Genomic DNA, 24,493 nt, shown 5'->3' with positions numbered 1-24,493 from the left:
AGATCTGCTCCCAGCTCACTCTCCCAGTGCCCTGCTCTGCAGACACAGCTGCTCCAAGGCTTTTTGAACAGCTTGAACTTGTGTCCAGAAAAAGTGTCCACTGTGCAGGGATGTCATTGGAAGCATCTTGGACACTGCTCTTAGAAGTGTCTGTAGGTTTACAGAGGAAAACACTGCTACACTGAGTGCAGCAGCCCTGCCAGGGGCACATTCAGGAGCACAGGAGTAATCCCACCAGGATCAAAAGGCAGCACTGCCCGTGCCCTGGGCCAGGGCTCAGCCTGGAAGCAGCTTGCACAGGTACAGAGGGGAGCACATCCCACCTGGGGGATCCAAAGCCCCAGTGATGATTCCCCCACCCTGCAAGCACAGCAGGCTGTTGTTACTGACCCAGGAAGACTTTTCTTTATGATGACCTGTCACCAGAGGGATGTGTTGTGTGGTTTGGCCCCTGCACTGCTCCAGTGCTACAACCTGTAGTATTTCCTTGTTGTGTTTGTGTGTGGATATAGGTAAGAACAGGCACAAAACACCATGATGAAGAGTCTCAGCGTCCTCAGTGACCTCTGAGCAGGTCGCTGGGGGAAGATGCAGCTGAATGGCTCTTGGGAGGAGCAAAAAGAGTCCAGGGTGCAACAGTCCTTTAAGCCCTTTTAAGCCTCCACTGTTAATTGCTGCCTTTAGTCTGAGGCTCAGACTCCAGGAAAGCACCTTGACATGAATCATAGACTATTTTGCAGAATAGAAAAGATGCCAGAAGAGCAAAGTCAGAGAACCAGTGCACAGTGACAGGCTTCCAGCAAGTGTACACCAGTGGATCAGGCTTGGTTCTACCACCACTGGATGTGGCCCACAGTTGTGAAGCTACAGAAGAGAAAACAAGATCCAAAATAAATGAGGTGAGAAGTGAATGTGAGTACATGCAGGCAGATAGAGCAACCTTTGCTTTTCACATAGCATGTGATATGCAAAAAGGTCTAAGAAGGCTAGAGGCTGGTGGGGGGTCCACTAACCAAGTCATTAAAGTAGAAGCAAAAAGAGAAAAGAGAACAATGGAAAGTTTTGAAAGACAAGGGTAGAGAATGGCAGCAGAGAGCAAGGGCACTTCCTTCAAACAGCCATAAGGTGGGTCAGCCCCAAAGGGCAGACACAGCCGCCCAGCAAAATGCACCCTCAGAGGAATTCAGAGAGGAACTGTGGCTGGATTAATCCAGGAGCTTCTGCAGTCCAAACATGACACAAATATTAAATCCAAGGAAAATGTGAGACCCCAGCTGAGCCCTGTGGTTGCTCTTCCTGCGCTTGATTCCTCGCTGATCTGAGTCCTGACAAGGTCTGAAATCAGAAAAAAGAGAGAAGCATCAGCTGGATCACACAAATCATGGAACTGTGCAGGAGTGCTCAGACCCCAAGGGCACCATCCTGATGGCAGCAAGGCCTTGCCCTTGGGTGAGGTGGCACCTTATGTCTTCCCTCGCTCCCACAGACTTCACTAGGAGGATGTCCTTCCTGAGAATTACCTCCTGTCCCTCTCCCTCTATCACCCCTCAGACACAGTCCGAGGGACTGGCTTTTCTCTTTCTTTGTCTTGCTTTTAGTTTAGTGAAGCCAACACTAATTTCACTCACACTGGCTCAATATAAATACAATCCCACCAGCCATAACAGATTTAGACTTGTGGCAAGGCAAAGGGCATCAGGATCTGGTTGTTTCCTTAACTGTTGTTTTTCCTCTCTCCATTTTGAACTGTCTCTCATCGATTAGGAAAGAAGAGGAAAATCTTGTCGTTCCATCTGGACAAAATGAACCCAAACTCCAGCCCCCTACAGTTTCCTCATTTTCAGCCAGTGCTGGAGGATGAACCTCTGATGGATCTCTGCCTGCGCTCCAAGGACACTCCACCTCAGCCTGTGGAAGACTGGAAGGCCATTAATGGCATTTGGAGGGATGCAGTCCTGGGGTGAACATCTCTCCCTTCCCTCACAGCCCGATGTGGGAGCAGCAGTGCACAGACCACGGCTCCACAGCTCTCCTACAGAGCCAGCTTGTGTCTGCCCTGCCCAGAGCATGGGCTGAGGAACCTGGCACCAGGCCTGCCCGTGGACAGACGTGCAGCCCTGCAGCCCTGCCCTGTCTCCCTGCAGGAGTTGGTCCAAGGGGAATTTGGAGCCAAGTGAGGATGGATAATCAGTGAAGGTCAGCCTTGGAGGTTCATCCCGTGCAGCACGTCAGTGCTCTTGGGTGGAGCTCGTGTCCCACGACCACATAAGCTGCTGTGGTGATGTGTGAGCCCAGAGCTGGCCTGTGGTCAGGCAGCACAGCCCCTCTGCAGACCCCCTGGGTGGGTGGGAGCACCTTGTCTCTCTCACATCCCTGTGTCACACTCGGCACCGACCCGTGCAGGGGAAGAGCCTGGGTGAGCTCAAACATCAGCCTTGCTAAACTGAGCTCCCTGCTCACCCAGTCGCTTCATCCCCCACGGCTCCCTGAGAGCATCCCTCCCTCCTCTCCCTCCCCTCACCCCGCTCCAGGAGCATTCCTGCAGATTGCTTTGTGGTAATTAGCACATCGGCGGGGCTGCGAGTGCAGAGCGGGGAAGTGGAACAGGAGGAGAAGCTAACGAGGTCAGAAGACAGCATGTGGCATCCCCGCGAGGAGAGGGAGAGGATTCAAAACCTGCTGCAATCAGAGATGCACCTGCCTGGGATGAATCCCCGGGGCCAGGAGAGCGAAGGGAGAGGGAGAGCATTCCATGCTGTAACAGACGGCGGCGAGTCTTTCTCTCCCGTTTGTTTCAGAGACTAATTAGGTCAATGTTGCCCTTGCAGATTCAGCCTGGAAAGCTGAGTCTGCCCGTGCTGCAGATTGCAGGTCCTGGCAGGCGGGCAGGGAGTGGGCTGGCCCGGGGCACGGGGACAGCGGGCTCTGGGTTTGTACAGGGTGTTTGGTGCTCTCTGCCCTTCAGTACTTGCTTGATTTAAGAGGCTTTTCACCCCCAGATTCGTGGCAGAACAACATTGCCACTTCCTCAGCCTCACACTGGCAGGTTGACTGAGAGGCAAAGCAGATCTGCCTGTAAGCCCCCCATTGCAGGTGGTCACAAGGGTGACCAACACTGTGTCCCTGGGGCTGCTGTTCCCACTACACCCCCAGGCTGCCTCAGCCACAGCCTCTTTCACCGCGATGCTCTCAGTGACCCCGATTCTTTCATACCACAGATATTCTGGGAAAGTTCTTAGGGATCATCTCCAGAAACCTGAATTTAAGGAGCATTTTGCTTCTGTGTTTGCTCTCAGTGGTGAAACACTGAGCTACAGAGTAGAACAGCGGCCAAGGAATGCAGCAAAAGCAGGACGGGCCAGGAAGGATCAGCATGGAAGAGAGAGCAAAAAGATCCATCGGCATCCACCACACTGATCATGGGATTTCTCCAAAAAGATAAAGGTAAAATCAAGATGTTACATACCCTGAACATTTCACAATTTTATTTGACAGTAATATACAAACACAAGCCCTAAATCCCTGGGTATGAAGGTATGAAGCAGCTTGCAGAGGGAAGGAGAGAGGAAATTCTTTCTTACAGGGGTTATTATTGCCCAGAGAAGTTGCTGATCCTCCATCCCTCGAAGTGTTCAAGGCCAGGCTGGACGGGGCTTGGGGCAACTTGGTCCAGTGGAAGGTGTCCCTGCCCATGGCAGGGGGTGGAACAAAATGAGCTTTAAGGTCCCTTCCAACCCAAACCATTCTGGGATTCTATGATTTCATAACCCACCACTGTGAAATCCTTCCTGGCTCCTCTGGAGCACAATGGAGAGCAGAACTGCTCGCTCACTGGACACACCTGTGACCAGATGTCAGTTCCTATGTCAGTTATTACCCTTTGGGATGGCAGTGGTTCCCAGATCTGTGTTGGTGAGGGCTGAGTTCATGACAGACAGGCAGCTCCCAGCAATCCCATTCAGAAGGGCATTTAGCCAGGAGGTGACAATCCCTAGGCAAGTGCAGCACAGTGCTGCTTTATGGGGGAAAAGGAACTGAATGCTGATACCACTCAGATAAATCACCACAGGGTCTCCTGTCCCCTCTCTGTGCCCCTCTTGCACACCCCCGTGCCTGTGTGCACACACCCCATCCTCTCCTCCCACTTTAGCAGGCGCTGGTAAAGTGGGTCACCTTGTGGCCCCAGACAGCTCCTGTGTGACCCCTGTTCCTGTGGGAACACATCAGCCCTTCAGCAGCTGCCCTGCTCATTTTGGGCTGTGCTGTCCTTGCCTCAGCCCCCCGTGGTCTCCCACCCGGGCAGGGAGGGCGGTTGGTTCCCGCAGAGGTTCCTCCAGGCTCCAGTCACAGCATCTCCATGCAAATGACTTCCTGGGAAGCTGGCAGCGTCCCTTTGACTATTCCAGATCAAAGGTGCTTGCTCTGGAAATCAGAGGCAGGTTTTCTTCCCAGCTAGCTTGGCTGGTTGGCTGTTGGTGAGAAACACAGCCCAGGTGCTGACAAAACTTGCAGGGTCCAGCAGGAGCCCTTCACCAGAGAGATCTTCCCTCAGTGGTTCTTTATTTGCGCTCCCTTTCTCTCTGGACTTTTGAATCCTGAATTCCTTCCTCTCTGGCTCACAGTGGGGACTTGTGATAGGAAGGCAGATTCCTCCTTGCCCTGCCCCAACCTGTGGGACAGCCCCGAGGACTCAGCTCCTGGGTGAGGAGAGTGTCCCTGGTTGGAGCAGGATGCCCGTGGGAAAGGCTGGCACCTTGGGCCTTGCACTGATGCTCTTCCCCCTCCTTGCTCCAGGCAGGACCACAGATCTCTCTTCCAGCTCTACCCAGCAGGTCACGCTGCAGTGACAATCCCTGTTCCCTGCTACCCCCCCCTGCAAAAAATCCTCTCCCCACCTTCTCTCTTCCCTTCTCCCCTCTTTGCTCCTGCCCTGGTGTGGCAGGAGAGGGAGTAGGGACAAGCCAGAAACCCTGTAAGAACCTAATGATGGCTGTTGATCCCTCCAGCACTGACCTATCTGGCATTTACATTATCAGTCAGAAGCCCCACAGCTCCCCCAGCCCCACAGCACCTCCACAGTCCTACAGCTCCCCCAAAGCTGAACAGCACCCCACTGGTCCCAAGGGGCAGCTCCGAGCTCTGCTCTGGGGGAGCAGGGACAGCACCCAGGGAACAGCTGGAGCTGTGTCAGGGCAGGCTCAGGGTGGATCTCAGGGAAAGGTTCTTCCCCCAGAGGCTGGTTGGGCACTGCCCAGGCTCCCCAGGGCAGTGGGCACGGCCCCAAGGCTGCCAGAGCTGCAGGAGGGTTTGGACAACGCTCTGAGGGACAGGGTGGGATTGTTGGGGTGTCTGTGCAGGGCCAGGAGTTGGATGGATGACCCTTGTGGGTCCCTTCCGACTCAGGATATTCTGTGGTTCTATCATTTGCTGATTTGTAAGTGAGAACAGTTTAAGACTTTGATTTGTAAAATTCTTTCTCACATGGTTCTGGACAACACAGACTGCTGGCATCTCACCTCTCCAGGTGCTTTAACAGCCAATCTTACACACTCCTGGCCCAGGCTGTGCCCTCAATCTTGTGCCAGTAACAGTCAGGCCACGCCGTCCCAGCAGCTGGCACACTCTGCAGGGCTCAGTGACTCTGTGCCACACTCACCCCTGTATTTAACTGTGCCGTGGCTGAGGGTGGAAGGGAGTGATACCTCAAGAACCACAAACACCACCTTCTGCAGCTGCCAGCTGGGAGATCAGGTCCCCTCTGTGCTGCTGCTGTGTGCAGTTCACTGCTCTGCAGCTGAGGTGGGATTTCCAGGGATAGTTCATATCTCCAGGTAAACAAAGGTGACAGGGGGCAAACCAGAGCAGTTGCTTAAATGAAGGTGTGACCAACCTCCCTGGAGCACTGCCTGACACTTAGCCTGAGGGGCTCTCCCCAGCCCTGGTGAGTTCAAGCTCATGTGCTCACACAGGGTCCATCCCATGTGCTCTCTCCTACCCTGGGTAGGTAGCTGAGATCCCAGCTAACTACCTCTCCATTTCACAAGCCCTGAAACCCCTTCAGACACAGACTTGGGACTCCAGTACAGTTGTTTCCAATCCCATCCACTCACCCATGCTGCTTTTCATCTGGTTTGTTTAGCCTGTCCCCAGCAAGTGACCCATGAGGGGCCTGGCAGTGTTTGTGCTACTGCTGATTAGCAAATCACCGTGTGACCCGCTGGGAAAATCCAAGTCAAGTCCTTGTCTAGCTACTGACCCATGTAAACACCAAGAATTACTCCTGGGGCTGCAGTGACACAGGGCTGAGGTCAGGAGATTAAGCTCCAGGGAGTGAGCCCTGCTTTGCTGCTCAGTGACAGCATCTGCAGAAAGCTTTGATGCCTTACACTGACAGGCACCACCTTCCCTCCTCTGCCTAACTCAGCTTTCCCAGTCCTCAGGAGACAAGCCCAGAGCACCCATCTGTTTGATCTGCTCCCTTCATGGGTCTGGGAAACCAGCAAGAGGTGCAAACAAAACAAAAAGAGGTCAGAGAAGAAGCAGAGAGAGAGAAAACAAACACAAAAGAATGAGAGTCTCCCGATGCCAGGCGTGGGACATCACTGCTTTGGAAGCAATCCAAAGGGAAGAGGGCATCTCTTTTATCCTTTGCATGCTTGGAAGCAATTATTCCAGCCAACTGGCATTCCCAGTGCTGGTGATTCCCAGTGCTGATGATTCCCAGCACCCTGGCAAATATCGGAGCTGCACATGTGAACTGATGGCTCTCGGAGGGGACTTGCACCAGGGGCACAAAATGAAACAGTCTCTGCTCCTCCCGCTCCTTCTGCGTCTGCTCCAGTTATTCCACATGAGGGGCGCAGGTGGAAGGAGAGCAGCTCCTCTCTGATGTTTGCCAGCAAAAGGGTGAGTGGGGCACGTGAAGGGCCAGAGTGACCCAAACTTCATGGATACAGAGCAGGAGGAAAGGGACAGCAGGTAGAGCCCTGGCGTGGCAGGGGTGCACTCTTCAGGATCCACTGGATCTTCATTGGATCCACTGAGGCTGTGGGGTCCCAGCTGGTCTCCATCCCTTTGTCCAGAGGGTGATGGTGTCTGGTGCCTCCTCGCAATGACAATTTGGGAACACTGAACTTCAATCCAGAGTCTCTGTCCAGGAGAGGTGTCAGCTTGGTTTATGGTAATCTGTATTTCTGGGGTTACAGGAAATGGGAGAAAGGAACACAAAACATGGGCTTATCAGCTGAAATTCATGTTTTCTGGAGAAATTTCCTCACTTCCCCACGACTGCACCTGGCTGGGGAGCCAGCTGCTGGGACACTATTGCTCCTGGCACGGTGCCTCAGACAAAGAGGATGGATTTACTGGGACTTAGTGACATTAATAATAGATAGTTGTCCTGAAATAGTAGTTTTGACTCTATCTTCCAGCTCCATACCAAGAGAACACTCACTTCCTGGGCAGCCTGTACCCACATGGGTCCATAACAGAGCTGGGAACAGCACAGACCCACCTGTGCACCAGCTCTGGGTCCTGCTCATGTTGGCTCTGCCACACACACATTGTGCTGCCCTGGGTCTCTTGCCCTCTCACCTGAACCTCCAACCCCTCCCCATATCAAGGGGATAATTAATAAGACATGTTTTCCTTCACCTTCACTGTAAACTGATAACCCACCAGTGTCTCTTACATAGTGGAAACTCATCCTTCACCTGCCCCATGGGCTTATCTGATACCTGCTGCTCACCTTGGCTCAGCATAGGAGCTACCAGTGGGACTCTCCAAGGAGGTGGTTTCCTGGTTTTTGCTGATCTGGGTCATTCATAAATTTAAAGTTGAGTAAAAAGCTGTTTTGCCTGATAAATACGTGCACACGGGATTTGCTTCAGTTCAAGAAAAAGTAGCAATTGCTTTGACTAAAAGTTGCTTGGAAGAACTGTGGCTTATAGAAATTAGTCTTGCAACACCCCCAGCTTGGAGAGCTGCTTTCTGCCTTGGTATGGCACTGCTTTGTTATTCACCTCAGCACTCCGAGTTAATTGCAGAGCTCACACTTTCTCTTGGCTCCCTCACTTCCTGCTGTTTCATGATTCATTACTTGTAAATGAGTCCCTGTGGTTCCTGCAAAGCTGATTCCCAGCCTCACAAAATCCTCAGAATCTGTCCTTTGGCTGAGCTTTTGCTGCTCACGCCTGTGCCTGTGCCTGCTACTGGGGAAACTGTCACGGAGTCACAGGTAGTAGCTGCCCTTGGAAGAATTGTTTCCTCTTCTTGAAAAGACCTTTTCTTTGGAGGTTCCAGGGTTTCCATTGACTTTGGGACTGTGAAGTGAGATCCCTGCTGGGCAACAGCTCCAGGACAAAGCCACCCATCAGCTCCAGACAGGGAGATGGGAGTAAGATCTAGAGATGGTGCAATTGCACTTCCCCACGATCCCCACAACAGTCCACTCATGTCCAGTGTGGATCTTGGCCCAGAATGGTTCTCCTGAACCAGAACACCACCAGTGCCCAGGGACATCCTGATTGTGTCTCTAGGAAGAGTGATTTAAGCATCACCTCTGAACTAGAGCAATGACTGTTGTCATCCAAGATGGACAGAGAAGAACCATCCCAGACTGGAAAAAAAGGATTTTTTTGCAGTTTGCAATTAACCCCCCAATTTCAGGGTGTTTCTCCTGGAACAGATGAAGCACCTGCTCCAGGACTGTGCATATGGTGAGCTCCTGCCACCCAGGAGAGCAGAGCAGGCTGGGATGGGCAGGACACTGAGAACTGGCTTCTTTGCACCGGTCACCACGTTCTGAGTGGGAAAAGCCTCACCAGGATTTGTGTGACTTGTCCATTGCAGGACAGGCACAGCCTCCTCCATGTGCCTCAAACTCCTGTCCTGGGGACCACAGTGGCTGTGGGCAGGTCCCTGACCACCACAGCTCCTGGTCTTGAGGGCTCAATCCCAGGATCCAGTCACCTGACACCCAGAGCCTGACACCTCTTTGCTGTTCCCTGGGGAGGATGTTGCTACAGCAAGAGCTGCAGTCAGGGTGAACCCTTCCATCTGTCACAGTGGCTGATGCCCTCTTCCCCTCAGAATACCAGAGTTTAAATTTCTGGAGAATCATAAAATCCCAGAAATATTTGGGATTGAAGGGACCTTAAAGCTCATCTCATTCCAACCCCCCTGCCTTGGGCAGGGACGCCTTCCACTAGATCAGGTTGCTCCAAGCCTGGCCTTGGACACTTCCAGGGCTGGGGCAGCCACATCTGCTCTGGGCAACCTGTGCCAGGGCCTCATCACCCTCACAGGGAACAACTTCTTCCCAATATTCCATCTATCCCTGCCCTCTGGCAGGGGGAAGCCCTTCCCCCTTGTCCTGTCACTCCATGCCTATGTCCAAAGTCCCTCTCCATGAAGAATGAGGCAGTCATGGTAAGGAGCACATACTCCTATGACAATTTTTAGCACTGCAGAGATGATACACAAGACACAAACCAGCTCAAAGAAGGACTCCTTGGATCATCTTCCCTGGGCCCATCTCCATCTTCCCAGAGGTGAAGTTTGAGGCACAAAGGCAGAGCAGGTCACCCCGTGAAAGGTCCTCCCAAGCAAATGGAGCAGGAGCACAGGAATTCCCAGCATTGGCAGGGCACCAGCTGAGCCAGCCAGGCACTGGTGTGTGAGGACAGGATGGTGCCTGCCATGGATGTGACTGTAGGGACATTAACAGGACCACAGACCCCTGTTAGACCTCCTTGAAGTAAAAGGAGGAGGAGTTTGTGTTTTCACTAGACAAGAGTGCAAGGTAGGAGTAACCTTCTCAGCCCAGGGTTAGGACTGCTTCCAACTAATCCACCACCTCCCAGCAAGGAGTGAAGATCAGGGATCAGTCAGGAGTTTGTGACACAACCTGGCAGTCATTGGGGGCATCTTCCCTCTTCCTGGGGGAACATTTTAAAACAATCTGCCCAAAAAACGGGTATATGCACAGCTCTGCTGGTGAGTACCATGGGAATGGACCATTTGAGGGTGGGTGACACAGCCCTCTGTGCTCACAGCCGTGCCCTGTTCCTGCAGGGATGTGCACAGACTGCTTCCCCCTCTGGAGCAGGTCCCAGGCAGCAGACAGGCATGGCAGGAATCTTCATCTCTGGACCAGCATCCTTCTCCTTTGTAGTCAGACAATGACAATGATTTCAATTTTGTTTCACTTTCTTCCTTGTCAGCAACATTTCTTTTGTCCCTTTCTCCCTTTACAAATGTTAATTTCTGTCTTTGTCTCAGCTGTAGCTGTTTCTTATAGCTGTTCATTGTCTTTTGCCAACTGAAATGAAATCCTCCTCGATAGACAGATCTGAGAATATTACCATCATGCTGCGACTTGAAACAAGCACAGCTGCAGCAGCTGCTCAGCTGAAGAGAAAGAGACACAAGAACAACAGGACTGTTGGTTTGAAAAGCACCTCCAACCCAGAAGAGCTTTGGAGCCATACTCTGCCTGTGTTCATCAGTGGTGTTCCTTTATCATCTGAAGCCAGAAGGAATGCCTAGGGACAGAGCTGGGCAGGGTTTTACATTCCTGATGAATTTGCATCAGTTGGGGCAACGAGAGGACTGGGAACTATGGGCCAGTCTCCTGTCAGTGCCTACATAGGTCATGGAGCATGTTTTCTTGGAGTCCTTATCCAAACATGTGAAGGATGGAGAAGCAACCACAAAGAGCCAGAATAGGTTTACCAAGGGCAAGTCATTGTCAGGCAACCCCACCTTCCACTGCAGGCTGGGCAAACCTGCACGTGGGCGGCTGAAAACTGGCCAGACCACTGGATTTAACAGTGCTCAGCACAGACTGACAGCTGGTGGGCAGTGAGGAGGGAGTGACCCCAGGGGGACAGCAGGGTTCACATCTTCAACATTGAATGGTGACAGAGGGCTCACCCTCAGCAAATGCACAATGCAGAATTAGGGCTTGTGTCAAAGAAGGTGGGATCAACCACAGGGACCTGGCAACAGGACCTTGCAGGGGTCAACAGAAACCTCACCTAAAAGAGTTGCAAACTTGTGGGGCAGAATAATCCCGAATATCCAGTGCAGACCCAGCCGGACGAGCGGCACACTGGGAAGGGTCTGGGTGTCACGGTGAGCATGAGGTTGGGGGTGACCCCACAGGGTGAGCTCTCACTGCAGATAAGGGAACCACTGTGTCACCCTGGGGCAACATGGCCAGTGCCCCCAGTGCAGCCCAGTGACCACCCTCCTTCCTCAGCACTGCTGAAGCCGCTCCTGAAGTGCTGCTGGACTCCCACCTGGAGAGGGGATGTGGGGAACCCAGAGAGGGGCCAGTAATGGGACACCAAGGGCCTGGAGTACCACAAGAAGAGGTCAAGGAGGCTGGGCTGCATTAGTCCAGATGAGAGGGTAAAAGACAATGTGATGGCAGTGTGGGGACTCTTGAGCTGAAGTTAGAAACAACAACAGAGCCAAAATCTTTTTGCTGGGGTGGGGAGGCCCTGGCACAGGCTGCCCAGAGAAGCTGTGGCTGCCCCTGAAATCCCTGGAAGTGTCCAAGACCAGGTTGGATGGGGTTTGGAGCAACCTGGGCTAGTGGAAAGTGTCCCTGCCCATGGCAGGAGGGTGGAAAGAGATGAGCTTATAGGTGCCTTCCAACCCAAACCATTCTGTGATTCCATGATATTACAGGGGGCAGCAGGAAAAACACCTATCCAGCTAATATTGCTGAGGATCCATAGCTACATGTTGGACTCTGAATAACTCACACTGTTGTAGGAGCACCTGATTTCTGAAATGGTTTTGCTCATTGTGGATTCTCTGATGTCTCGGTAGGATTGTGAAATTTTGCCATGGGTGGAGCATTCAGAGTGCAAGCCTGGATTCCCTGGCATGCCTTTCAGAGGAAATAATTCACGTAGTTTAACTTTTCAAATGAAGCAATGTCACAGCTACCAGAGAAAGGCAATACCGCAATACTCTGTTTAGGCTTGGGACCTTCCTGAACTCCAAACTGTGGGAGGTTGGAGCATCCTGGGGATATGTGTCTCTACACACTCTCCTGGGAATCTTCTGTTCTTTGAGAGGATCATAAGAGGAACTTTCAGTTAGACCCAGAACAGCTCCATGGGTGTAATGAAGCATCTGCTCAGTCAGGGACCACGGGCAAGAGACACCTTAAATCCAGACTGGCTCCCTGCTGGTTGCACACACGACTGGGATCACTGGTCTCTTCCTCGGCCGTTCACTCTCTGCCACACATGGGCACCTGTGGGCATTTTATTCATCCTGTAGCTGACCATGCTCTGAGCAGGAGGTTGAACTAAAGACCTTCTGCCAACATCTCCCAGGGTCATTGTTTCTGCTGAAACCCCCCTTGACTTCCCCCTCTGCTCCTCCCGGAGGGGCTGCTGCCCTGGGTGATCCAGGCAGGGACCACGTGTAACATCCCTGCCAGGAACAGCCTGTGTTAGTAGGGACACACTCAGCACAGCCTTTCACCAATGGATCTTTTATCAATGGACAATGCCCTCAGGCACATGAAGGGATTTGTTAGGGTGTCCTGTGCAGGGCCAGGAGTTGGACTCGATGATCCTCGTAGGTCCCTCCCAACTCAGGATATTCTGTGATCCTGTGATCTCAAGACCTTTTACAAAAGTGTTGCTCAAAAACCCCCTTCACCACCGGGGAAGAGGGGGACGGGAAATGGCACAGAGTCATATCTCAAAAGGGGACAGGTGCTTTGACTTTTGGGCCAGCTGGTCCCTTGTGTCCAGATCTGCAAAGTGAACAGCAACCTGGATCCCTCCTCTGCTTGGAGCTGACCAAATTTATTGGTAGTTGGCATGTGCTGGAGAGCAGAAAACTGTGAATTGTGTTTGGAAAGTTGGCTCTGAGGAATTTTATCCCATTTCCCTGTCTCTTGACTCTCTTGACAGCAAATAACAGAAACATGGCTTGAGATAAAGTTTCAACAGATCGGTCTGACAACCAGTTTCTCCAGTTTAAGTACAGAATAGGAAGAAAACACCACTTCTGCTGGACCTGAACCTGCCATAATTCAGTTGGATCTGCCTTAATTTGTGTATCACAAGGAACAAGAAGGCTGGAGAGGGACTTTGGATAAGAGCCTGGAGTGACAGGATAAGGGGGAATGGCTTCCCACTGCCAGAGGGTAGAATAAGGTGTCCCTGCCCATGGTCTCATCAAGATGAGATGGTCTTTGAGGTCCCTTCTAACCCAAACCATTATGTGATTCCAGGATTCTATAAAAATGCAGACCTGCCTCTGCTCCCTTGTCTCAGGACTTTCCCGCTACCATATTGCCATTCACACCAATCTGAATAAGACCAGAATGAACCAGAAAAGGTTAGAGATAATCCTGTCAAGTTTTTGGTTCTACATGTTATAGTTCAGCAACTCAAATTTACCTGAAGGGCAGTTATTACCTTCCAGCTGCATTACATCCTACAGCTCCAGTGAGGACAAATGCAATGAACAAAGACTGAAATCTCTCTGGATATTGTATGACTTTGAGAATAAAAACTGAATATCTTCCTAGGCCACCGAGACAGATGGCAGAATCAGAGCACAACCAGCTGCAGCTGCAGAACCAGGACATGAAGGAAAAAAGACTTTTCAGCACTTTTGCTTCCAAAGTAAACTTTCTCCCTCAAGCTGAGTAGAACAGCACTCAGAGGCCTGCAAAAAGGGTACTGATCCCTCAAGCTTCCAGCAGCCACCACTCCAGGGATTTCGGAGGAGGTTGATGGTATTTAGTTGTTTACAGGACTGAGTCCAAATGGACTGGAAAGCTCAGACTCTGGGAAGCTGACTGATTATGTTGTGGTAACCAGCAGAATGTCTCAATTAATTCCTCAATTAAATCCTCAATTAACTTATCAGATGTAGGACAGGCTGAGCTGGACAAGGCAGTTGATGCCTCAGCAGAATCCTTTGCCAGGCTGGAAGGAATGTGGAAATGATTCAGGATTAAAATTCCTCTGGCCAATCGAGTTTGCCCCAGTGCAAGCACAGCAGGACCACAGCCCCCGGCGGTTGCAGGGACAAAAGCTGCTCTCTGATCTGCCCCCGTGGCACAGCCCCTGCTGGCTGCTGGACTCTTAAGGCCATGATCAGCCTTATGCTAGAGAGATCAAGAGGGAGAGATCAAATAAAGATGTCAGTGGTTCCCCCTGGAGTGAATATTGCTGAGTTTATGTTCCCGATGTTCCCATGGGCCGCTCCTGTTCCCTGTCTCCTCAAACAGAGGCAATGGATACCTGCAAACAACCCAAGTGTGCTTGCACAGAGCTCCCCTCTCTTCCTGACCCAGCTCCTTCTAGTCCTCCTGGCTGAAAGCAATCAGCCCTGTTGCCCCTCACACTCTGGGGTGTCCCAGGGTTGTGGAACTCCCAGCTGAGCTCTCAGTGTCCCTGCTGGGATGTGGGAGCTCAGTCCGCAGGTGCCGCCTCTCTTTTCTCACCTTCAGCCCCTTTGAGCTCTTTATGCTTTCATGCCCTTCAGAGATGGTCTCTTCTCAGCAGGGTTTGGGTTTACAACCTGCTCACACCTCACAGTCTGTCCCTGTGGGCAGGAATTTTCAACAAAACGAGCTGGAAGCAAGAGCTTGGCTGCAGCTCAGCAGGAGAGAGCACCCAAACCCTCTGACTGCACTTGAGAGTTTCTTCTGTAATGACTCACTTCGTGCAATGTAAGAAATTTGTAGCACAAGTGTGTGAATTTTTCTTTATTGACAGTTAAGCAAAAACAGTATAAAAATTAGCTATGAAGTGGTCTCTAAATGAAAAACCCATTACATCTCCATCAGCCCAGCAGAAACAGAGTGCAAATGGGTTTGTGTCAAGAATGCAAATGGTTTTATTACAGGAGTTTTGATTGAATTAGCTAGAAGCTCAAATTATCCTGCAATTGAATTAACTGAAAGTCACTGTCCTTCTCACACATTTCACAAAAATTTTAAAGAGCACTTACAGAAGGGTTTGGTGTCTTTAGGGCTGTATGACCTATGGGTGATTTGTCCTTTCCCATGAAGTGCCTTCTGAGCCATCCCACACTGTGTGGCACTCTCATTACCAACCAACAAAGCATGTATGCACGCAGAAAGGGATTGAAATGCCTCAACTTTTTTGCCCCTTCAAAATTAGAAACTAAATGGCAGAGCAGAAGGAAGAGGCCACCCACACAATCAGGTTCAAAGTGTAGGAGTCCAAAGAAATCAGTGCAAGAGAGTAACACACATTTCAGCCTGGCAGGTATCCCTTAAGTGGCTGCTCTGTGGGGCTGTTCTCACCCTTTGGGGTGGGTAAGGGGTGTCACTGGTGGTGACAAGCTGTTCACAGGCACTGTGCTGCTCAGTCATAGCGTGTGCTGTACTGCACCTGCAATGCACACAGCCACGTCTCACTTAGGATTTTTGTGTTTGATCTGGTGGCTCAAAGCCCATCCAGCTCCTGAAAGAACCACCCCCCGTCCTGCTGATCCCCTGTTCCTGTTACCTGCTGCAGACAGAGGATGGTTGTTAAAGGCAAAGCTTTTTGTCAGATGTCTTTGACTTTGGGCACTGACAAAAACACCCCATGGGTGTGCCCCTGGAGCTGCCATCCCTCTGGGTGGGTCAGCAGACCCCACGTGACTTGGGCAGAGCACGAGCTCACCTGCCCTGTGAGGTTTCCTTGCCAATTCGGCTTCACCTCTGTAGAAGTCCATCCAAGAAACCCCCAGGGCATTCTTCCTCTCTCTGTTCAGTGTCAACCTGCATTTCCTTCATTCTCTGTCTGGAGCCTTTGTTCCTCTCCTCCTCTCACCCAGCTTGCCAGAAAGAGACTCTCAGGAGTGACACTGTGGGACCTCATCTTTCTCAGCCAGAAACACTGACCTGCAAACAACTCTGCCTGCACATTTGCTCTTGTTTTCTCCAACCCTCTGCTCATGCTGGTGTCCCCTCACACCAGCTCCTCTGTTTGCTTTGCCCTTTGCCAGTGGAGCTCCTTCTGAGTGTGCTGAGCTGTTCTGAGCTGCTCTCTGGCCAAGGCCAGGTCCCAGGGCTCACACACATCGCTGTGCTGGCAGCACACACTCTCCTGCTGATGATCACATATGCTCTGCTCCGAAAATGGAAGAAGGATTCCACCATTTTACAGGCAAAAAAACCTGACGGAAAGGGACACCGGAGTGAGAGTCTGTGTCATCTGTTCTCTGAATGACAGTGACCTTGTCAGACTTGTGTTGTGGAGTGAAACACGGAGATCTGATCTCATCCCTTAACTCTGCCCGAAATCCTATGGGGCCTTCAGCAAAACACCGAGTGCCTTCATGCCTATGTCACAGGATCATAGAACAACAGAATGCTTTGGGTTGGAAGGGACCTCAAAGACCATCTCATCTTGATGAGACAGGCAGGGACACCTTCCACTAGCCCAGGTTGCTCCAAGCCCTGTCCAACCTGGCCTTGGACACTTCCAGGGCTGGGGTAGCCACAGCTTCTCTGGGCAACCTGTGCCAGGACCTCCCCACCCTCACAGCCAAGAATTTATTTTTAATATCCAGTCTAACCCTGTCCTCTGGCAGTGTAAAATCATTGCCCCTTGTCCTGTCACCAGGAGTCCTTCTCCCTCCTTTTTCAAACTTGTGGGAGAACCTGACATTCTCCCAGAGTTGTCTGGCTGATGCTGGTCCCTAAAAGGTATTTCTTGCACCTTGGAACCCCTTTGCAGCTCCAAACCTTCCCCTGTATTATTGGGACAAAGCAGCTCCCTATGCCTTGAGTAGAGCTGAATCCCACACTGAGGTGAGACTATTCCCAGAGGAATGGGAAGGCTAAAATATTCTCTGATTATGCAGAAATCACCTTTGCTACCAGGCAAGTGTTGAGTTCAATCATTACAATGCAAATATTGTCAGTACAGGTTTAGAGACAGGAACAGAAAGAGGAAGCATGTGGACAGAGCTTTAAGTGAGCTCCAGCTGGGCTGTTTCCTGTGATCAGTGAGCTCGTGGAACACTTACAATCATGTGGCAGAGAAACAGTATTTAAAAAAAATTCCAGTCTTTGGCACATCCACAGAAGCATCCTGAATTAGGGACAGGTGTAACTTCACATCCCCAAAGCTCCTCTGGGATTCTGGTGTTCCCTCACAGGGTTTCCTGTGACACACAAGTCTCCAGTGGATGGTCTCACCTGATTTACCAGCAGTGGTGGCCTCTGTGTGTGACAGCCCAGATGTGACCAGATTGGCTCCCAGTCCCCATGTGGGGAGAGGGCTCGCCTTGGAGTACTGGCTGGAATTTGTCATTCACTACTGAATATCCTGCACAGGGTCACACACAGACAAACACCTTTCCTATAGCACATACCTCAAAATGTTCCTCTTGGATCAAGGCTAGGACATGATGGGAGCCAAAAAGGTGCTGGGGGAACGCTAAGCCTGGTGTATGTTCTAATTCAAGGAAAAAGGTTACAGAGAGACACATCTATTCTTTTCTCTGACTTTTCTGTTGACAATACAAATTGTCTGGGAGAGATGTGACCCCTCCACATGTGTTTGGGCAGTGTCTCACCTCTTCCTCTGGACCTGGCACTCCTGGTTGGCACAAACAGCAGGCACTAAAGTAAACCTTGGCCACACTCTGTTTATGTATTGTACACTGCAAATAATGAGGCCAAAACCTGTTTTGCCTCTTGGCACCTCGGTGCTTTGCTGAGAGTTCCTGCCCTGCAGAGCTCTTGCTTCACCTTTGCTAAATCTGACCCTTCCCGAGTGACTGCATTGTCTTGCACTGCACTGACCCCTGTTCTGTGCCTGGCAGTGCCCTTCTGCTCCCCAGGCAGGTCCCACCCCAGCAATTCTGCCCATTTACCACACGCCCAGACAGACAAGCTGTCCTGCACTTCATCACAACAGCAAGACACGCGGGACTGACAAGGGCACGAGCGGCAGGGATGGCTTGGGTTTGCTTGTGGAACCTGCAGGCACACCCTGCCATCCCAGGGTGAAGTCACCTCCACAAACGTTCCTGCAGGTCTCTCACCTCGTCCTTCCAGCTCTCGGTACCGAGCCTCTTCTTGAAAACTTGGTTCATTACCACGACCATGACTGAAGAGCAGCTCTGTGAGATAATTTTATGTCTCCCTCTTGCTGTTAAAAGGAAAGGGAACAATTAGTCTCCTTGGTCAATAAGAACTGAAGGTGTTATCTGGCAGCAGATAAAATTTAAGTCTTGAAAATACAAACCCAACAATCAGTGCATGAAGATTTGGACTCTGGTCTGAGAGATACCAGAGAAATCCCCCAGATGAGGAAGCTCACAACATCAAAGAGGCTGAGGAAAATATGGAAATATGTCAGGCTAAAAACATTAGAGGCAGATGATTGAGTGCAAACCCCGGTCAGCTTGTTCTCTGTGGGTAGCATGATCTCTTTTTCCTACACCATTCTTTTTCTTGACCGACTCACTACAGAGTCCTTGTCCCAGCTTTCCCTGGTCACTCCTCCCTGGTCACTCCCAGAGGCACCTTATAAGACTACAGGAGTCACAGACCCATCACAGCACTGCAGATTGTTAGAAACCTAAATCTCATGGTTCATGTACCAGGGCCAGGCAGCCCTCCTGGGAGCAGAGGTAATTAAATTTTGCTCAGTCATGCAGGTAGAGAAACAGCTCTTGATAATCCTGCCTCTTGTCCTTGCACGCCTCCGTAACACCCCGTGCCTGGCAGCTGGCCTTGCCTCTCCAGAACCCATGAGCTGGAAACCCAGAGTGCTGGAGGAGCTGAGGACATCCCTTAGGCTTCAGATGGTCTGTCTGGTCTCTCTTCTCAGAAAGAAGGTGTCACAGAATCACAAAATCACAGGATGGTTTGGATTGGAGAGGACCTTAAAGGTCATCTCATTCCATCCTTCATGGGTAGGGACAACTTCCACTAGATGAAGCTTTCCTGGCAAAGCCCCCACCAGCATGGCACCACCCATCAGGGAAGCAAACTCCATTTTTTAAAGAAAAACATCTCATTCTGTGTCATTCATCAAATCTGCATAAGTCTTCCTGTAAACATGAGGCCTGCAGCTGCACTCTCACCATCCTGGCCAAACAGTGACCAGCAGCTCGACCAGCATCTGTCCCCCCTTCAGCAGCAACTGGCTCTGGCACAGCTCCATGTGCTGTGTGGAGGAGATGTAACCCTCACCGAAATGAGGGACCCAGGACAGGGCAGGGCCAGCCCCTCCAGTGCTGGACAGTCCCACAAGGGGGCTAAAGCTTCATCTCTCTGGGACTGCAGGTACAGAGGACACAAGACCACGAGTCACCAGCAGAGTCAGTAATGAAACCAGAGAGCTCTGACGGTCATGTTATTGTAGATAACAAAAGACTGTCCCAAAAGGATCAGAATCCTTGACTCCACCTTACACGTGAGGAACTGAGGCACAGAACTGTGACATGACCTCCCAGGGCTGAGGACTGAGAGCTGGTCTCAGTCCAACACTCTGTCCAAGGGCAGCACAGGCTTCAGCACACAGACTTGAGAGCTTAAATCCCCATCACACGTCTTCTGCACCTGTAGAACTTTTTCTTCCCTCTCACCTCTTCTCTGGTGATGCACTGCCCCACTCTCAGCCAGCTCTGCTCACTGCTGTCTCCACATCAGGTCACAGTTCTTTGGCCAAAGCATTCCCTTCCTAGTATGGATGAGCTCTGCAGCACCTCAGTGAGTTCAAGTCCTTTTCTCCCAGGAAAAAGGCAGCTCTTCGCCATGGAGAAAAAGAAGTAGATAGGAAGAGGTCTGAAGGTGAAAACCCCCTGCCTGAAAGAATCGAGGGTGCATGCAGTGCTCCAGTATCCGGTCCTGAGTGCAGCTCTGAGGTCACCACGGGTGTCACCACCGCCTGGTTGCCTCCCTTTGTTACTGTAGAAACTCTTTTACTGGTCCATTCCACCATCTAGTGGAGATCTCTGGAGAGGACACACACCAAGGCAACAGGGCAAGAGCTACCACAGAACACAGAACCATGGAACAATTAAGGATGGAAAAGACCTCCAAGATCGTCAGGTCCGACCTTTGCCCACCACGTTCACAAAGCAGATGATGAAGTGCCACGGCTACTCGTTGTTTGAACACTTCCAGGGATGGTGACTCCACTACTGCTCTGGGCATTCTGTGTCAATGCTTAACCACTCTTTCAGTGAAGAAATTTTCCCTAATATCCAATCTAAACCTCCCCGGTACAACTTGAGGCCATTTGCTCTCCTCCTTGTTCCCTTGTTCCCTGGGAGCAGAGCCCGACTTTCCCCTGGCTCTATCCTCCTGTCAGGGAGTTGCAGAGTCAGAAGGTCCCCCCTGAGCCTCCTTTTCTCCAGGCTGAGTCCCCCCCACCGCCCAGCCACTCCTCATCTTGTGCTCCAGAGTACTGTACATGTACAGTGTGCACTCCTTCACACACCCCTTGTTCCTCCCTCCTTCCTACAGTATTTTGTATTTTATTTAAGATCTGCCAAGACCCTTTGGTTACTCAGGGTAACCTGATGTATTTACTTTGCACTTAGATGAAAACTTGATCGAGTTCGGAGCACAAGTGTAGACTTGTAAAGGATTTGAGCACTTTACACAAACCCTGATTAATCCTGCACATGGAAACCTCGAGGAGCCATATACAGAAGATTCACAGGGAGTGTCCTGCAATGTGGAAGTGGGAATGGACAGTGTTTGCCATTTGCCAGTGACTCCACATTGCCCCTTTGAAGTTTATATCAATCATGAGGTGAAATCCAGTGGTCAGCACACAGCGGAAACCAAATGTAGAAGAGCTTCACCAGTGTGTTCCAAGGCCTGGCTGGCACTGCAGTGGCTTTGCTCCATGTGCTGATGGGAATTGGTTAGGAAAAACTAAAAAATGGAGATTATTACAGTCACCTCTACAGAAGACAGACCAGCATCATACCTCAGGTAGTACAGACCTGAATTACTAAGAATGAGCTTCCACTCCAAACCACCAAAGAAGCCTTTTAGAAGATATTTGGATCACAGCAGGAACTATTTCATCACCGCTTCAGCATCCACAGAGTAAGAAGTGAGGGTGAATCCGGAGTAGGGCAGATGACAATCATCCTCATGCTTTGATTTTGAGATGCCTGAAATATTCTGTACTTAAAAATCAGCCAAGATGCTTTTCACAGGTACTCAGAGGCAGAGATATCCATGGCACTTCAGCAGCACATAAAATGCTCAACCTGGAGGTGTCCAAAGCCAGGTTGGACAGGGCTTGGAGCAACCTGGTCTAGTGGAAGGTGTCCCTGCCCATGGCAGGGAGTGGAACTTTTTTTGGTCTTTAAAGATGGTCTTTAAGGTCCCTTCCAACCCAAACTATTCTAGGATTCTGTGATTCCAAGTGTCCAGTCTGTTCTTGGTGATTCCAACCTTCTCCTGCAAAGCCCTCTGCTTTGGGGAGATAGGTCTACCAAGGGATAGGTCAGGGTGGATGGGGATGGTGACAGGGATGTCCTCACCCACACCACTGCCATTTGGAGCAGGCACCAGTCAGAGGAGCATGAGCTGAAACCCACCCAACCCCATATGACTGAGACAGCTACTAAATGTAATATCAGACACCTGTGGTGATGATCAACACTGGTAACAATAAAGACAAAGTGTTTTCTGTGCAGTGCTGCCCAGTGTGGGGTGGCAGCCAGCCCTCAGAGCTGCCAGACTTCACCAGTAAGGAAGAATACAGTTACTCCAGTCAGGACATTTGCAGCGTCCTCTTAGCATGGTCCCTCCTGAAGATGACAGCGTGACCTATTGCAACAAGATTTTGAGAATGGGATTTCAGTTCAGGCAGTGAGTCTTTTCTCTACGACCAGTGAAAGAAGTGGCTAAGGATGACCCTGCACTGGGGTGTTTCTGACAGCGTGTATTGGGTTTGCATGGCCAGGTTTTGGTAGCAGGTGAACTACAGGAGTAGCTTCTATGAGAAGCTGCCAGAAGCTTCCCCCATTTCCTGCAGAGCCAATGCCAGCCAGCTGCAGGATGGACCAGCAGCAGCTGGCCAAGGCCAAGCCCATCAGGAATGATAGTAACACCTCTGGGATAACATATTTGAGAAGGAAAAAAAGTTGTCCAGATGAAAATTGCAGCCAGAGAAGAGCAGAGTAAGAACATGTGAACAGCTCTGCAGACACCAAGGTCAGCGCAGGAGAGGTGGGAGGTGCTCCAGGAGCCGGAGCTGAGGTTCTCCTGCAGCCCGTGGTGAGGCAGCTGTGCCCCTGAGCCCATGGGGGACCCCACAGGAGCAGGGCTCCTTGAGCTCTGGTAGGTTGGGTACATCAGGAGGTCCAGAGCAGGCAGTGACCTCACAGGCACCATGGTCTCACATGAACCCACAGACATGTCTGCCAAGGTACCTGTTTGTAGGACACCCCACCTCATCACCACTGAGCCAATTGGAGCAGCATTTTGTGCCAACATGGCACATAAAACCCCATCACCTACTTCAAAATGTTTGTGCACCTTTGTCTTCTCCATCTGATCATTCTCTCATATGCTCTTCAGCTGGAGGATAAGGGCCCACAGAAGCAGGTTTGGCCAACCTTTTGCTTGTAGAGCAGGGCTTGCATCTGGCAGACATTAATAATAAGCAATATATTAACATAAGAACATAGTAACATATTATGTAATTTATTATCACTGTCATTAACACAATATACATGTAACATCACAATAAACCTTTTCCTGTACCAATAGGCCCCTGAATAACAAGGAAGTTCAAGTGAGTATTTGAGGATTCCAGTCTATTCATTCCGTGCATAATCCCAGTAACACATTAACATTCCCCAGAGCTATGCCAGTCCTCCCAGCAATGCTTTCCAGTTAATTTGTTTTGTTGTTAATCAAATCCGGTTAAATAATCAGAGCGGATCCATTTCATCTCATTTCACATTTCTGAAAGGAAAATATTCAGTCTGTATTTTACTGAGAGCTGAAAACAAGGCACTCTGAGGGCAAAACTTACTAAGGCAAAATTAAGGGTGAGACACACACATACACACACACACACACACACACATACCTTCCCCCACTTCTCCTCCAAAAAGTTGATGCAATTTTGCATAAGTTGAGATATTAGTGATCTGACTTTTCTGGGTCACTGTTATTCCACACCATTTAATGCTTATAATAGCTTCCACTGAGTGTAGTTCTCTTCTGAGCGCCACAGGATGTCTGACCCCTGAGGCCTTAATGAGGCACTGAGAAAGGGATTTGTGCGTCCAAAAGGAGATGCTCACATCTAGGTTACACAACCCTCCCCAAATAAGGACTTGCCTTCAGCCACAAGGCATGAGTCTTATGGCCTACTCATGAAATGGGAAAAGCTGGGACATCTAGACCCAGCCCTGGGAGAGCTCAGCCTCTCTGTGCCTTGTTGGGATATGCCCTTAGATAGTGACAGCCCGAGCAGAAGGCAGAGCACAGACACACCCTCCCTGATGGGCACTGTCACCCTATCTCACCGTCCCCAGACTCAGCACCAGCATTCCTCAGAAAAGCTGCTGGAAATGTTTTTCTCTCTTAGGAGCTACTTGCAGAACAGAAGAAAGCAAGAGGGGCCCTTCATGGAGAAAGAGATCAGCATGGCCAGGCAATTCTGGTAGCAAATGCTTCCTGCAGGGCGGCCCCAGGCCCTGAACTCCTGTGCACACTGTGCAGCTCACTGTGCCAGCAGTGGGGGGAGAACCCCTGTCCCTGGAAAAGCAAGAGACAGCTCTGCCCACAGAGCTGATCAACACACAGGGACCATGTCCACGGAGAAACATGCTGGCACACTGGCAGAGGAGACCAACAATAACAGAATCCACCTCAGGAGCAGCTGAGGGAGCTGGGGGGGCTCAGCCTGGAGAAAAGGAGGCTCAGGGGGGACCTTCTGGCTCTGCAATCCTCTGACAGGAGGGGGGAACCAGGGGGAGTCAGGCTCTGCTCCCAGGGAACAAGGGACAGGAGGAGAGGGAACGGCCTCCAGCTGTGCCAGGGGAGGTTTAGGTTGGATATTAGGGAAAAAATTCTTCATCGTGTTAAGGAAATTTGCCAATCTGACCGTTCCTGAGACCCTCTGGCAGTCACACTCCCAATTCCAGGCACTTTTACTGCTGGGATCGAAGCCTCTCCAGTGACCCAAGGGAGTCACTGACTCCCCACACACCCAACACTCACACAGTCAGACCAGGTTTCCTCACCGGTTCCACCCCAGGTTTCCCATACCAGATCCTCAGATGCCTCGTTCCATAATGCAATTTATTCATGGTGCAGTAACACAGGAACAGCTCCGAGCTGGTGCCTCAGAGGAGGGACCCTGAGCAAAGGATCCCTGGGCTTTTATACCCTCACAATCCATGAGTGAGCAAGTCTTGCTCTTCCTCCGGAGTCCCCTGCTCCTGTGCCCCTCTCCATGTCCATCCACCTTGCTGGCATCACTCCTCT

The 24,493-nt window shown here is 50.9% G+C and overlaps 1 long non-coding RNA gene across 1 annotated transcript; it reads right to left on the bottom strand.

The window, feature by feature from the left end:
- Positions 1–818: 818 nt before the first annotated feature.
- On the bottom strand, positions 819–22,630 carry LOC113986324. The gene is made up of 3 exons (XR_005566113.1): positions 22,529–22,630; positions 18,058–18,164; positions 819–1,335 (listed from the first exon to the last, which is right to left on the bottom strand). It is a non-coding gene; the product is annotated as an uncharacterized LOC113986324 (long non-coding RNA).
- Between the last annotated feature and the right edge of the window lie 1,863 nt (positions 22,631–24,493).

This window comes from Pipra filicauda, unplaced genomic scaffold (assembly GCF_003945595.2).
Source record: "Pipra filicauda isolate LSUMZ 115617 unplaced genomic scaffold, ASM394559v2 scaffold624_size210082_pilon, whole genome shotgun sequence".
NCBI classification, from domain to species: Eukaryota; Metazoa; Chordata; class Aves; order Passeriformes; family Pipridae; genus Pipra; species Pipra filicauda.
The sequence above is the reverse complement of the archived record's forward strand: the minus strand, read 5'-3'. Positions and strand labels throughout refer to the sequence as shown.